General features: G+C 42.1%; 2 long non-coding RNA genes across 2 annotated transcripts in view; one reads left to right on the top strand and one right to left on the bottom strand.

Moving 5' to 3' along the window:
- LOC137522546 (uncharacterized) overlaps positions 1-9,718 on the top strand; it is a 93,567-nt gene extending 83,849 nt beyond the window's left edge. The window contains exon 4 of the long non-coding RNA XR_011022328.1: positions 9,310-9,718. This is a non-coding gene — a long non-coding RNA (uncharacterized lncRNA). The remainder of the gene's footprint in view (positions 1-9,309) is intronic.
- LOC137522547 (uncharacterized) overlaps positions 4,633-14,255 on the bottom strand; it is a 34,368-nt gene continuing 24,745 nt past the window's right edge. Inside the window, exon 3 of the long non-coding RNA XR_011022330.1 lies at positions 4,633-4,836. This is a non-coding gene — a long non-coding RNA (uncharacterized lncRNA). The remainder of the gene's footprint in view (positions 4,837-14,255) is intronic.

The raw sequence follows: 14,255 nt of genomic DNA, 5'->3' as shown, positions 1-14,255 counted from the left end.
TGTGGGCCCTGTGGCGCTTCTTAGTCTAACAGCAATCAATGTGTGACGGCTGGGGTGGCAGGGATGGAGGGGCACACTTTGGTGTCTCAGCCTTGGGTGCTGGAGGACCTTGTCCCAGCTCTGATTGAACTTCATCCCAGTCAGTAGCTGATACTCCCTTTCCCATGAGAAATCTTTACTATTTCTCAAATAGATCATCAGGAGGGTGGGGTCTGTATGACTGATATTGTGGTGAAACCCCTCCCACAGTGTAATGTCATGACCATGGTCCTGACCGTTTGCTGTCTGTGAAACTTGTTGCATTGTAGAAAATAATTGCGTTTTCCAGCTGCCAAGCAATTAATAACTGCCTTGGTGCACAGTGCCCTCAGTAAACATACATTCTGCACAGATGCCCTGGCAGAAATAAAGATGTGGCCACCAATGATAAAGGGTAAAGATTTTACAATGGGCCAACTCTGACAAAATCTATAAATGAATACTGTAAAAAAAAAAAATAATAATTTTATTCATTATGTCATTTTCACTACAGTTCCTCTTTAACCTATTTTGGTTCCTGGACGTAGTTTCTACGTCCAGGAACCATGCGAGCTCCCGCGGCCGATCGCGCGCGTGCACGCGCACTCCCGGCCGCAGATTCGGTAGCCAGGGAATCAATGTATCAGGCTATGGTGCCCGATCATTGATTCCTCTCCCCCGCTGAAAAAGCGACAGCTTCTCTCGGAAGCTGCGCCTTTTCTGGCCGTTCCCTTCCCGATGCGTCACTCTAAGCGTGTGTTACGCTTAGAGTGACGTCATGTAAACAAACTCATGGCCGCCATCTTGTGGCCAAAAAGTAATACTACACCTGTAAAAAAAAAAATTTAAAATTAACACACATTTACATTATAAATCTATTGTTTACCTCCCACCCTCCCAAAACTACCCAAATAAAATGTTTACTATAAAAAAAAAAAACCATTACAATAAAAAAAAAAAAACATGTAAATATTTACATAAGGGTCTAAACTTTTTAAATATCAATGTAAAGATGAAATATTTCTATATTATTTTTATTTTAAACTTGTAAATAGGGATAGATGCAAAATGGAAAAAATGCACCTTTATTTCCAAATAAAATATTGTCGCCATACATTGTGATAGGAACATAATTTTAACGGTGTAATAACCGGGACATATGGGCAAATACAATACGTGCGTTTTAATTATGGAGGCATGTATTATTTTAAAACTATAATGGCTGAAAACTGAGAAATAATGAATTTTTTCCGTTTTTTCTTATTCTTCCTGTTAAAATGCATTTACAGTAAAGTGGCTCTTAGCAAAATGTACCCCCCAAAGAAAGCCTAATTGGTGGTGAAAAAAACAAGATATAGATCAGTGCATTGTGATAAGTAGTAATAAAGTTATAGGCTAATGAATGGGAGGTGAACATTTCTCACGTGAAAACGACGGAACCTGAATGGGTTAAAGTCCATTAATGATACAATCTAGACTTCTTTCTTTTGCTTTAAAGCACAGCTGTGAAAGGTTAAAGAGGAACTGTAACCAAACTAAACTAATGAATAAAATTCCCTATTGTTTTACAATATTAATTAATAATATTAATATAAATTAAATGGTCATTGTAAAATCTCTCCTCTCCCTGATTTACTTTCTGAAATGTATTACATGGCAACATCTCTAGTACTTGCAAGTGATCTCTGCAGAATGTTTGTTACTGAGAGTTCTAAAGCAAGTACAAAACATAACTGGTCTCCCAGAATGCTCGGGTAGTGGTGGGGATAGAGAATTCCACAAAATAAACAGCCTAGGACAGTGATAGGCAAACTTGGCTCTCCAGCTGTTAAGGAACTATAAGTCCCATAATGCATTTGTGAATCATGACTGTGGCTGTCAAGACTCGTGCAATGCATTGTGGGACTTGTAGTTCCTTAACAGCTGGAGAGCCAAGTTTGCTTATCACTGGCCTAGGATAAGCCCCAGTGGTAGGTGGGGTTACATACCAATATAAAACAATATACAGCAGAGTCCCTGGTGTCCAGCACCGGCGGGGATCGTCTGATTGGATACATGTGGATAAATTACTTTGACAGTACCTTCTCACCTACTTTGTGGTACTTTTTCAAATTCAGCAAAGTGCTGAAAATATGTTTTAAGGAGAATATGAATTTGATAAAGCAAAAATTGTAACTAGCACCACAAAGTCATTAGAATAATCATATATTGCTAGGTGTGCAGGGGGCAAGAGCATAGTAACAATACAATCAAAAAGTGAAAAAAGACTGCCCTATACGCACCACTCTAGACAAAATGTAGAAATAAGTATTGAGTCGTCTTTATTTTTAAACATCAAAAAATAAAAACATAAAAGCAACAAGGATCTGGGATCCACACGAATAACAATATTCATGCACATTGATAATCAAAAATTGGGGGACTATAATGGTATATAAACAAGTGGGGGTGACCTCTCTATGCCAAGGGGATATGAGAACGTACATGTAAATAACAAAATATAAGTCACAGCGTATCAAAAATGTGCTTAGATAATAGGGCACAGTAATGTGCAAAGAAAATGAATGAACCTATAGAAATTTCATAATGGTACTGGAAAAATCATCAAGTACTAATATATATGCATATGCATCCACACATCTAAAGAATGGATGGCAGGAGAGGAGACAGACACCCCAGAACCCAGACTCAGACCTTAGTGCACCTCGCGGGACGCTGCCCTCTTCTGAGGTGGCCTCCTCAGAAGCGGGCGGCGTCCCACGAGGTGCACTAAGGTCTGGGTTGTTGGTCTCCTCTCCTGCCATCCATTCAGTAAGTCCAGCGTTTGCACTATTGGCACTTTATCATCTTTCTTTATCCTTGTGCGCTTCCTCGCACATGTTTTCATATCGGGTTATGACTATATATATTTATTTATGTATTGCAGCCATTGCACTTTACCCTTGTACTGTTTGAACGCACTTTAGATGTGTGGATGCATATGCATATATATTAGTACTTCATTCATGATTTTTGGATTATGATTTCATTTTTCCAGTACCATTATGAAATTTCTATAGGTTCATTCATTTTCTTTGCACATTACTGTGCCCTATTACCTAAGCACATTTTTGATACGCTGTGACTTTATTTTGTTATTTACATGTACGTTTTCATATCCTCTTGGCGTAGAGAGGTCACCCCACTTGTTTATATACCATTATAGTCCCCCAATTTTTGATTATCACTTTGCATAAATATTGTTATTCTTGTGGACCCCAGATCCTTGTTGCTTTTATATGTTCTTATTTTTTAACGTTTAAAAATAGAAATAACTCAATACTTATTTCTACATTTTGTCTAGTGTGGTGCGTATAGGGCAGTCTTTTTTCTCTTTTTTGATTGTATTGTTAAGGAGAATATGAAATATTATTTCTAAGGAGAAAATTCAGGAGAAAAAGTTAATTGCATATGGGCCCGGGTGGTGAGTAGTGCAGGTAAAAAAGGCAGTGCAGAGTCTACTTAACCTTTGGACTTGTAATTAAAGAAAGTAGGAACATTTGGACCAGATTCTAGTAGACTATGAAAGCCTTACAAAGGTTTAAATAACTGTAAAGAAAAGTTGAGAATGAGAAATGTTCTCTTCACAGAAGGTAATGTCTGCAGCATACCACCATGAACGAATAAGAGGACATGACAGCTATAACTCAGACTTTCAGACTCTGCAGGTTCAGGACCAGTTATTCCCTCAGTAGATGTGCCTTACTTATGCAATTTGTGCATACTAGTGGGCGTACTATATAACTGCAAAACGTAGGAGTGGGAGGCAGGCACTCAGTAAAAAACCCCAGTGGATACTGGCACATATAAAGGCTGTCTGCGGGAGCCCCCAGCAGCAGTTACTTAGACAGGATCAAGTATTTAAAACAATTGAAGAGAAGAAATCGTCTGGCACTGTATATTTAATTGATAATGGCAAGTGTACATAGTCCATGCAAAACACATTCACAAAGACATAACTGTGCGAAGTGCTGTGTACTTATCGTGCTCCTGCTGGGGTGAGGGAAATGGCTGTGGGCGCCAGGGGGTGCGTGCACGCAGTCCTCCGAAGAAGCAAGGCTCACCCCATTGCGAAACAGTCATAAGGCCGTGCACCCTCTGGCGCCCACAGCCATCTCTCTCACTCCAGCAGAAGTACGATAAGTACACAGCACTTCGCACAGATCTGTCTTTGTGAATGTGTTTTGCATGGACTTTGAACACTTGCCATTATCAATTAAAGTTACAGTTGCAGACGATTTCTTCTCTTCAATTGTACTATATAACTATATTGAACCTCCCCACAAAAAGATTTGATTTTGTGTTATTTACTTCTAGTGCAGATTATTCCATTTTTGATGAAAGGCAACAAAAGGCACCCATGATATGAAAAGAACATGGCTCATTTCATTTTCAAAAAACCCAATACATCGTGCAAAAAAACGTTCTAGCCACGAACTTTAAGTATTTTCCAGTATGTGGAACGGAGGGCTTCTTTGATGGTGGAATGGTTACCATTGATTGTCAGGGAAAGCTCCCCCCCTTTGTTCATTACAATCCCTGTTCTTAATACGATATATGACACATTTATGACTCCATTAGCATACGGGCCTATGTTGATACTTTGACCATTTCCATATGTCAGTTCAATGTCAGTAATTTTATTTAGGTCATGGGTAATTTGAATGTCTATTAGATAAATCCCTCCAGTGTTTATACAGACTTTAGACTCAGTGCAGTTCTTCAGATGTTCTCCAGGGCAGTTTGTCATGTCCCAAATCCACTTTTCTTTAGAACGGTCTGTTGAACAAAAGAAGAAAATGATAATGTTATAGATGTTGTGGGATCACCAGTATTTGGATGGTTCTCTATGAGTTCTCGGTACAGACATTTGGGCATATCCACTAACCAGCAGCAAAATTGTAGTTCGCAAGTTGCGCACAGTACTTTTACTGGTACATTCTCCCCTGATGCAGCGCACACCGCACAATAAACCAAACCTGTGTTGCCTAGGTAATGACTGTGCTGCTAAAAAGATGTGCACATTGTTCAACATGCACTTCATCTGTTGTGTAAGTACCTGTGAAATTTTACCACTGGTTAGTGAATGTACCCCATCTGCTTCTGATGTACGCCTTAACCCGAGGTGGGATTTAATAAAGTTAGTAGGGCACAGAGGCTAGTTGTGCACACTATCACCAGACTCTGTTGCCCTATTGTGTGTCCCAGGACCCCCATCCCCCCCCCCCCGCTCTGCTGTCCCCTGAAACAAAAACCGCCGTGCTAACGACACACAGCGTGTTGCCAGCAGGCTGTTTACCTGTGAGTGTCTCCCCTGCCTCCCCTATATCGGCGCTCCCCGCCCGCGTCCTTTCCCTCCAATCAGCGGGCGGGGAGCGTTTTACTCTAATAAGACTACAAAATGGGAAACCAGAAATGAGTGTGCGAGGAGCAGAAAAATCTAAAGTAACACTAAGGGCCCCTTTACACTTAATTCGCTGCGTTGGGCATGTGTTTGGGTTAGTACACGTTAGTGAGAGTTCGTGCACATTTTTTCCCCAAATGTAATAGAAAACCTATTTGTTACAATTCCCATTCCCACACACTGGCATCTGCAAAAAAAGAGTACTGTAACAAATAGGTTTTCTATTACATTTGGGGAAAAAACGCGCACTAACGTATACTAACGCGTACTAACCCAAACACATGCCCAACGCAGTGGATTACTGTAAGTGTAAAAGGGCCCTAAATGTTTAAGTGTAGCGCACTGAATTAACTAAATTAAAGAGGTACTATGGTGATAAACTGCAAAAAACACTAGTACACATACTATATACACTGCTCCCAGTTGTGACTCACCATGAATGTCTTACTTCCTGTGTTGCTGTCACAGTAGGTATTATAGGCTGAAAACTCAGATAGTCTTGCTAATAGGTTTTGGATTAGCATATGTATGGTTCCGGCGGTATTATGCTGGGCACGGGGAGAAGCCCAGAGACAGCTCACTACTCATGGCAAAGTAAAGGAATATAATAAATATATTCCCCTACGAATAACCTGATTTGCCCCTCTGTGGATGTGATTTGGGACCCGGCTACTGACGGCCCCCGGATTAAAGTGATTCCCATCCGCCGCTATAGCCATAATTAACATTATTTGTCTATGATGGTGCCCAAGTCAGCACTACTTGGTGCTGTGCAGGTGCCTAGATGACCTGACTCATTTGGATTATTCAGAGGGTTCTGACTTTTTGTAGTCAAGGACCTACATTAAAAAGTAATAATACTGCAAGGTAAATCCCAAAACCAAATATCAACAAAGAATGACAAAAAGACCTACAGCATTGGGTCTTATAAACACATTATTATCGTTGTTATTATTATACATTTATATAGTGCTTTTAATTTAAAAATGAATTACACAAATGCAACAAAGAAATATAAAATCAGTAAAGAAAACTGATGACATATTGTATGTTCTTGAAGGGAAGGTTCAGGGAGTCTGAAAAAAAATTCCATATCCACTTACCTGGGGCTTCCTCCAGCCCGTGGCAGGCAGGAGGTGCCCTCGCCGCCGCTCTGCAGGCTCCCGGTGGTCTCCGGTGGCTGACCCGACCTGGCCAGGCCGGCTGCCAGATCGGGCTCTTCTGCGTTCCAATGACGGGCTCTTCTGCGTCCCACGCGGGCGCGCTGACGTCATCGGACATCCTCCGGGCTGTACTGCGCAGGCGCAGCACTACTGCGCCTGCGCAGTACAGCCCGGAGGATTTCCGATGACGTCAGCGCACTCCTGTGAGGCACAGATTGGAGCGCAGAAGAGCACGACCTGGCAGCCGGGCCTGGCCAGGTCGGGTCGGCCACCAGAGACCACCGGGAGCCTCTGGAGCGGCGGCGAGGGCACCTCCTGCCTGCCACGGGCTGGAGGAAGCCCCAGGTAAGTGGATTTTTATTTTTATTTTTTTTTGGCTTCACCCTGAACCTTCCCTTTAATGACTAGCCACAATGGATCCATAAGGTGCTCCATTTTATTCACAAACATGGCTAGCCATTCACAGCAGATCTCATCACATTTCCTCACAAATTACTTTTCCAGCTCAATAAACCAGTTTGGTGGAAATAAGAATAAGAGCAAACACAAGTGACAGAGCTGGACAGGTCCACTGGTGACAAGTGACTAACTAACTGCCTGCAACCACTTAGCTCTTTTTTTCAGAACCACCTGGCCATAAGAATGGCTTATTGTAATAATAAGCATTTTGGTTCTAGAAATCATCAAGCTTGGTCATCTACTCTGCAAATCTTTTGTGCCTTGGTGTAAAAGTGTTCCCAGAATGCCCATCTCTTTATTTGTGTCAAAAGTCTGCATGAAGTAGGAAGTATAATTTATCACATTTTATTGCCTATCAACAAGTTTAACTGCAATTACACTTTCATTGCATAGCATTGCATAGCATTGCATAGTATTGCATAGGGAAACGAGATCCTAAATATCCATGAGTTTGTTGGAGACACTAGTGTTGTTTGGAGAAACCCTCCCATTGCGTACCTATGAATCTGCTGCTGGGAGACTTGGGCGCAGGATAAAACTGATATAAGGTTTACTCTACTGCTGCACAAGTCCCGGCGGTATTAATTACTATTCCCCCTCTAGATCAACGTGGATGGTGGGGAATGATGTAATTCGGCTTCAGCTATTGCTAGTGGACAAATTACAGTTTTTTTAAAGTAACTTAAGCTGCTTCTTCTGACGGCGCCGAAGTTACTCACTGTGCGCTGCTATAGCTATTACGGCTTATGGTGGTGCTGGCTGCTCCCAATTCTCCTGTGCTGTTTTAACAGCGCTCGCTCCCATCTCCACAGCAGCTGTCAACAAAACTGGACATCCATTGTAGCAGAACACTGGTGGGGATTCAAACCAGCCGCTAGCAGAATCACAAGTATGACGGTGAAATAAAGTTTGTGGAAATACCTGTTATATAGAGCCAAATTAATCCATGCCATGCACTGATGAGGAGCAAACAATCCGAAACAGTCTGTATGCATGTTGGATTATTATGGCTCTGTACAAATTAACAAGCTGACACATCATTGCATTACAGCGATTCTGGAGATGTGTTTAGCAATAGGGTAACAATGGTTAATTTGCATATATTCAGCAGTGATGCACTGGGAGACATCTCAAACTCACTCCAACCTGAATTATCGCAAATTCTTTCTGTTTTAAGAAAGCAAACTTTTGTTTTCCTGTTATATAGAGAGAGGAATAACTTGATCTAGAATGCTTTTTAATCGAGAAAATTTGAGATTTTTATTAGAGTTTAGTATTAATAAAGCACTAACATCTTTTGCAGTGCTTTATACAGTTTAAAATATTGTCACTAACCAGGCCCGGATTTATCTCACAGGAGCCTATAGGCACAGATACTGTATCCTAGCACCTCAGACTTCACCCTCCAAGATCTTACAAACACACTGCTGAACCGCACCGCAAGTGTGTTGGCTAACCCAACAGTCATTTCTCCTTTAGTCCCCTTGCCCATCATAGGTATCCACAGATGCCCCTTAGTATTAGGTAGCCAGAAGTACCCTCAATATTAAGTAGCTAGAGGTGCCCAAAAAGTACTAGGTAGCTAGAGGAACCTCAGTATTAAGTAGTTAGAGATGTCCTGACTAAAGGGAGATCTCTTCAGTGGAATGCAGAGAGTAGGGTGAGTAACCTCTCATTTATGCTCTGCTCCAGACAATGCTTAGGGAAGGAGGGAGGGAGGCACTCAGGGGGCGGAGTGAGCTGCCTTTCCATCATCAGGCACCTGTAGGCATGCGCCTACAGTGCCTTATGGTAAAAGCGGCCCTGGTCACTAGTAACTATCCCTCGAAGGAGCTCAAAATTGAATCCCTGCCATAGTTATATACATTATGTCCACTGTAGTCTTGGGCCAATTTTAGAGGGAAGCTAATTAACTTATCTGTATGTTTTGGGGATGTGGGAAGAAACAGGAGTTCTTGGAGGAAACCCACACAGACATGGGGAGAACATACAAACTCCCTGCAGATAGTGCCCTGGCTGGACTTCAAGCCAGAGGCCCAGTGCTGTAAGGAGAGATTGCTATCTACTGCGCCACTGTGCTGCCAAGATATACTTTATGTATGAGTAAAAATATTTTCAAATATTTACTCTGTAGCAAAAATCATTGAATAGAAGCCCAACATATTGTCAGGGTGGGAACTGGTCAATAAAAGTTCAACTAATTCTTTCTTTCTTTTCCACTGGTAGTGATTTTTTCCACTGGAGGGTGGAAAAAAATCAGGAGTTCAGAAGGATGGTTCCACAGAGTCTAGGACAGAGAAGTCTCCACCCACATTCAGAAACAAAGACATGAAAGGAGCCAGTAGATGATTCAGCCATTGAGAGAATAAATGATACTGTTGGGTGCATTCTTTCATTTTTTTCAGTTATGGTGTTTGGAACTGAGCCAAAAATGAATCTATTGAGTGAATTATTTTAAAGTTTTATTCAAAGTAGGTCATAAGGTCATGCTGAAGCAGTCTGCTTATGACAGGTGGGAACATTTTTTTGTGATTTTGCTTAGACTTTACATCCTTTAGCAGACTCAGACTAGACACTTTATGATTTCAATTAAGCAAGAACAAGGAAACGCCTGAGACAGGACCTCAACAGGCAATATCAGGAGGATTGTCTGCTGCAGCTCCTCTTGCAGCTACAGTATAAGGAATATGCATTGCATTTTGTATATATTATTATATATTACTTTATATGCGCATTCAAGCATGCTAAGAGCTGTGAAAATTGTATCTGTAGCCCATACTTCCTGCTAGTTAGCCGGTGATTACTGCAGAGTTTCATCATTCAGCTGTCTTGCCAATCATTTATGAAATAAAGAGAAATCAGATGGTCAACAGCTGCAAAGTGGTTGTTTTAACTCAACCCAGTGTTGTAATTTCCCCGGTTTCCAGCAGTTATAACAGAGTTTGTCCTGGTCTTTGTGACTTTTTAAGTTTAATATAATCTATCTTAAAATTGGAAACAGGAACTTGGCTGGGCTTACAGACATTAACTGAACTGGGCTTGGAATTATCGACATTAACTTTTAAAATGCCAACCAGGGTCAATCGCAGGATCTTAGGGCATTTCAATCTCACCCTCCTACCTTACCTGTATCACCCTCCTTTATTTTGACACACACGCAGACACACACATGCACGCACACGCGCCCACACGCACACGCGCGCATGCATGCACACACACACACACACACACACGCACACACATATGCACGCACACGCACGCATGCATGCACACACACATTTAACGGGGACTTAATGAGGAACTTTAAACCACGATTGAACTTCATCCCAATCTTTACCTTTTCTGGCATAGATCATCAAGAGGATATGTGTGGCTGATATTGTGGTGAAACCCCTCCCACAGTGTGATGTCAGGGTCATGGCCCTGAGAGATTCCTGTCTATGAAGATATATATATATATATATATATATATATATATATATATATATATTAGGAAAGGGGGGTGCGCATCCCTAAAAACATGCTGCAATTGACTGGTTAATTGCTCAGGCATGCACCACCTCTATTAGGCTGAGAATGCATGCCCTGCGTCCAAAACAAACGCTAAGCTTAGCTTTTGTTTTAGACGCAGGGCATGCATTTTTTGAGCCTAATAGAGGTGGTGTATGCCTGAGCGATTAACCAGTCAATTGCAGCATGTTTTTAGGGATGCGCAACTCCCCCCCCCCCCCTTTTCCTAATTTTGCTAGTATGTAACTACCAGGTTAGCTGCTCCCAGCCCGTATTCCTGAGTTTCCTGTTTGCATGGTACGTAACAGTAGTTATGCATATGTTTTGCATCAGATTGTAATGCAAAGTGTGCAGATAGCTTATTAGAGGTGCTGCACATGTGAGCTGTTGGTCATTTCAGATGCAGCCTGTTGTGGTATGCGCTGGCCCTCTCCTCGCTCTCTCTCTCTCTCTCTCTCTCTCTCTCTCTCTCTCTCTCTCTCTCTCTCTCTCTCTATATATATATATATATATATATATATATATATAAACAATTATCAAGGGGTGAGCAGCACAAACCAACTTTGAATGCAATTTTTTTGCAAAGTATGCACGCAGCAGTGGAGTCTCCACTGCTGCGTGCATACTTTGCAAAAAAATTGCATTAAAAGTTGGTTTGTGCTGCTCACCCCTTGATAATTGATTATAATTTTCCCCTTGTGAGCCTGCATAACCATGCCCACCTCTAGCACAGTTAAGCATATAAATGAGTGCATTGCACATGTCCAGAGAGTTCGTTTGGTAGCTAGTGGAAGGTGAGGTGTTTTTAATCTCCTTTTCTCCCATTTAGTTGACTCTTGGGTTTTTGGTTTAGTTCCCACTAGACTGCTGATAAAAACTAGCTTTATATGGTTAGAGTAGGACTCACCAGATCGGGGACACTTTGGCGCAGTTGGTGAGCTTAAGCGCGTTAAAGCGTAACCAAGAGCCCCTGTCACTGTTTTTCCTGTTGTGTGCTGCAGCCCCTCTGTATGTTATATATATATATATATATATATATATACCTGTAACATTGTCATTTGGTGTGTTTGGTGCTGCCTGTCATTTCTTCATGTCTCCCAGTAGCAAAGATTGTTACCTGAAGGCTCGGGGTAGATCAAACAACATTACATAGCACGGCGACAGTCAATCAAGTCTAGTTTCTATTTTTTTAACTTCTCACTTTGCAATGTATGGACTTTCCCCAACTATCATCTTTCGGTTAAGTTCCTCTTAAACTGTGCCCCCCCCTTATTGATACACACTTAAAAACACACACACACGTACACACACACCTTAACTGTGACTTAAAATACCCATCTCAAGTATTTGAGGAGGTGGGAATTGTAAAGCTAAGTACACACATTCCAGAATTGTTGCCCGCCGGGGTTTGGGAAACAATCCCTTGGGCAACAATTGTGGAAATGATACGGTACAGACACATCCCTACTTGAGGCAAGCAATGTGTTCTGTTGAAAAAAGTAAGCAGTTAAATTCTGACAAAACTGATAGGTTTTGGACTAGTCCATCTCCTCATGGGGGATTCTCAGGGTTTTTTTTTTTTTAAAGTATTCCCTGAATGGTGGTTGCTAAGTCTAAAGGTGGCCACTAATGATCCAATCTTTTTCATCCAATCTTACCAAATCTATGTAGTAGAAGAGTAAACTGAGTGAATACATTGAATGAATAATATAGGCTTTCCCTTATATTACATAGAAATGGTAAGATTGGTTGAAAAAGATTGGATCATTAGTGGCCACCTTAACTGCCAAAATAGTGTTCAAACGAGTTAGGAGGCTGGCTGTTATCTTACGATTTGGTAGTTAGACTTAGCACTGCCGTGCAGAAATTGCTTTTCAAAACAAAGAAAACATTGAGAATCTCCAATGAGGAGATTGACTTGTCCAAAACCTGTCGGTTGTGTCAGATTTTAACTGCTTCCATTTTTCGCTATAGTGGTCCTTTAAATAATTATACTTGATTCAGGTTCCTTTTAAGGTCTTATCTCCATGCACATCTGTTATATACTGTCTATTTGCCACCTGTTAGGTGCTGCCAATGCGCACTAGTGATACATGGGGGTTGATTCACTAAGCTGCGCTGCTACAGCAGCACAGCTTAATGTCAACAGCGCTTGTTAATAATTCTCAGCGCATGCTATGCAGTCATAGTGTGCACTGCTAAATTACACTCTCCATTGTTACATTAATGAGCGCTTCGTTAAACTTAAAGAGACACTGAAGGGAACTATTTTTGCCAATTTTACCTTATGATTTGCTTCAGTGCTCTTATCACAAGTAATCCGCCGTGTCCCGCCGCTAAACGAGGGCCGCAGAGCCCCCAATCCCCAGGGGGCAATCTGGCAAGCATTTCCTGGAAGGGCAATACAAGTGAAATACCGCTCCACTGTGCCTGGGAAGGCAGTGCTGGATCCAAAGCTGCCAAGCTCAATACAGACAAAGGTAGAAAATGATTTGCAACGATGTCTTCACCGAATTCTTTATTTAGGACATATCCTCAATACAGTCAAAAGGCCTCATAGCTAACATGTTTAGGACCAAAGTCGGTGGCACATACACCATCGGAACCTCCAAAAAACTTACACACCAAGGTCTCATATTTCAAGCGACACAGGGGGCCCCGGGGGAAAGGGAGGCGAGGAGGAGGACAAGGAGGGCTGGCCTAAAGCACAAAGGCAAAGGTAATTTACAGCTCCATGATGGGCAGTTTACCAATGTAGTTAATCTGTCTGATTATTGTCCCACTGTCCATGAGCTCAAAGTCTTATCTTTGGGCCTCTCATTTTCTCCCACACACCATGTTGACGTGTTTAATACTCTGCTAGATGTCAACAGATTTGTCAGATCCATTCTCTTGAAAAAGCATTTCAAATCCGAACAGGTGGCGTGCCCAGCAGTAATGCGCCCTAGGGCCGAGATTCCTGATATTGGAGACTTTAAGGACACATGCACCAGATGGACTCTTGATGTCCTGTTGTCTGATAGTACTGGCCTAGTCTCCAAGGAGGACGTGCAGCCCATAAGGGTGAGAGACCCGGATTTTTATCCACTCACTGCTCGGACACCACCTGTTGAAATGTTCCAGGATTTGGTAGAGAGGGATCTGTTAAGCCTGGTTGACAGGGACACCTTACACACAAAATCCAACCTAACTAAAGACGAGTTTATGGCAATTCAAAGTCTTAAGGATAATGCAGATATTGTGATACGGAATGCAGACAAGGGTGGAGCAGTGGTCATTTTAAACAGGCAGGATTACAAAGCAGAGGCACTCAGACAGGTGGAGGATCCCCAGACATATGTTAGACTTCCATGCAATCCCACATTGGAATTTCATGGACAACTCAAAGACCTCCTCAGTTATGGAGAAAGTTTGGGAGTCTTAGATAAGAGGTTGGTGGGGTACTTAGACATTTAGCATCCGATAGTTCCGGTCTTTCACCACCTTCCCAAGATCCATAAGCATTGCGCTCCCCCGGAGGGCAGGCCCATTGTGGCCGGGATTGGCTCTCTGGGGGAGCGCCTTAGCGACTGGGTAGATTCCCTATTACAGCCCTTGGTGAGGAGGTTGCCTGGGTACCTCAAAGACAGAAAGCATTTGCTGTCTAGTTTAGCAGATTTGGA

This window comes from Hyperolius riggenbachi, chromosome 6, assembly GCF_040937935.1.
Source record: "Hyperolius riggenbachi isolate aHypRig1 chromosome 6, aHypRig1.pri, whole genome shotgun sequence".
Classification (NCBI taxonomy): domain Eukaryota; kingdom Metazoa; phylum Chordata; class Amphibia; order Anura; family Hyperoliidae; genus Hyperolius; species Hyperolius riggenbachi.
The sequence above is the reverse complement of the archived record's forward strand: the minus strand, read 5'-3'. Positions and strand labels throughout refer to the sequence as shown.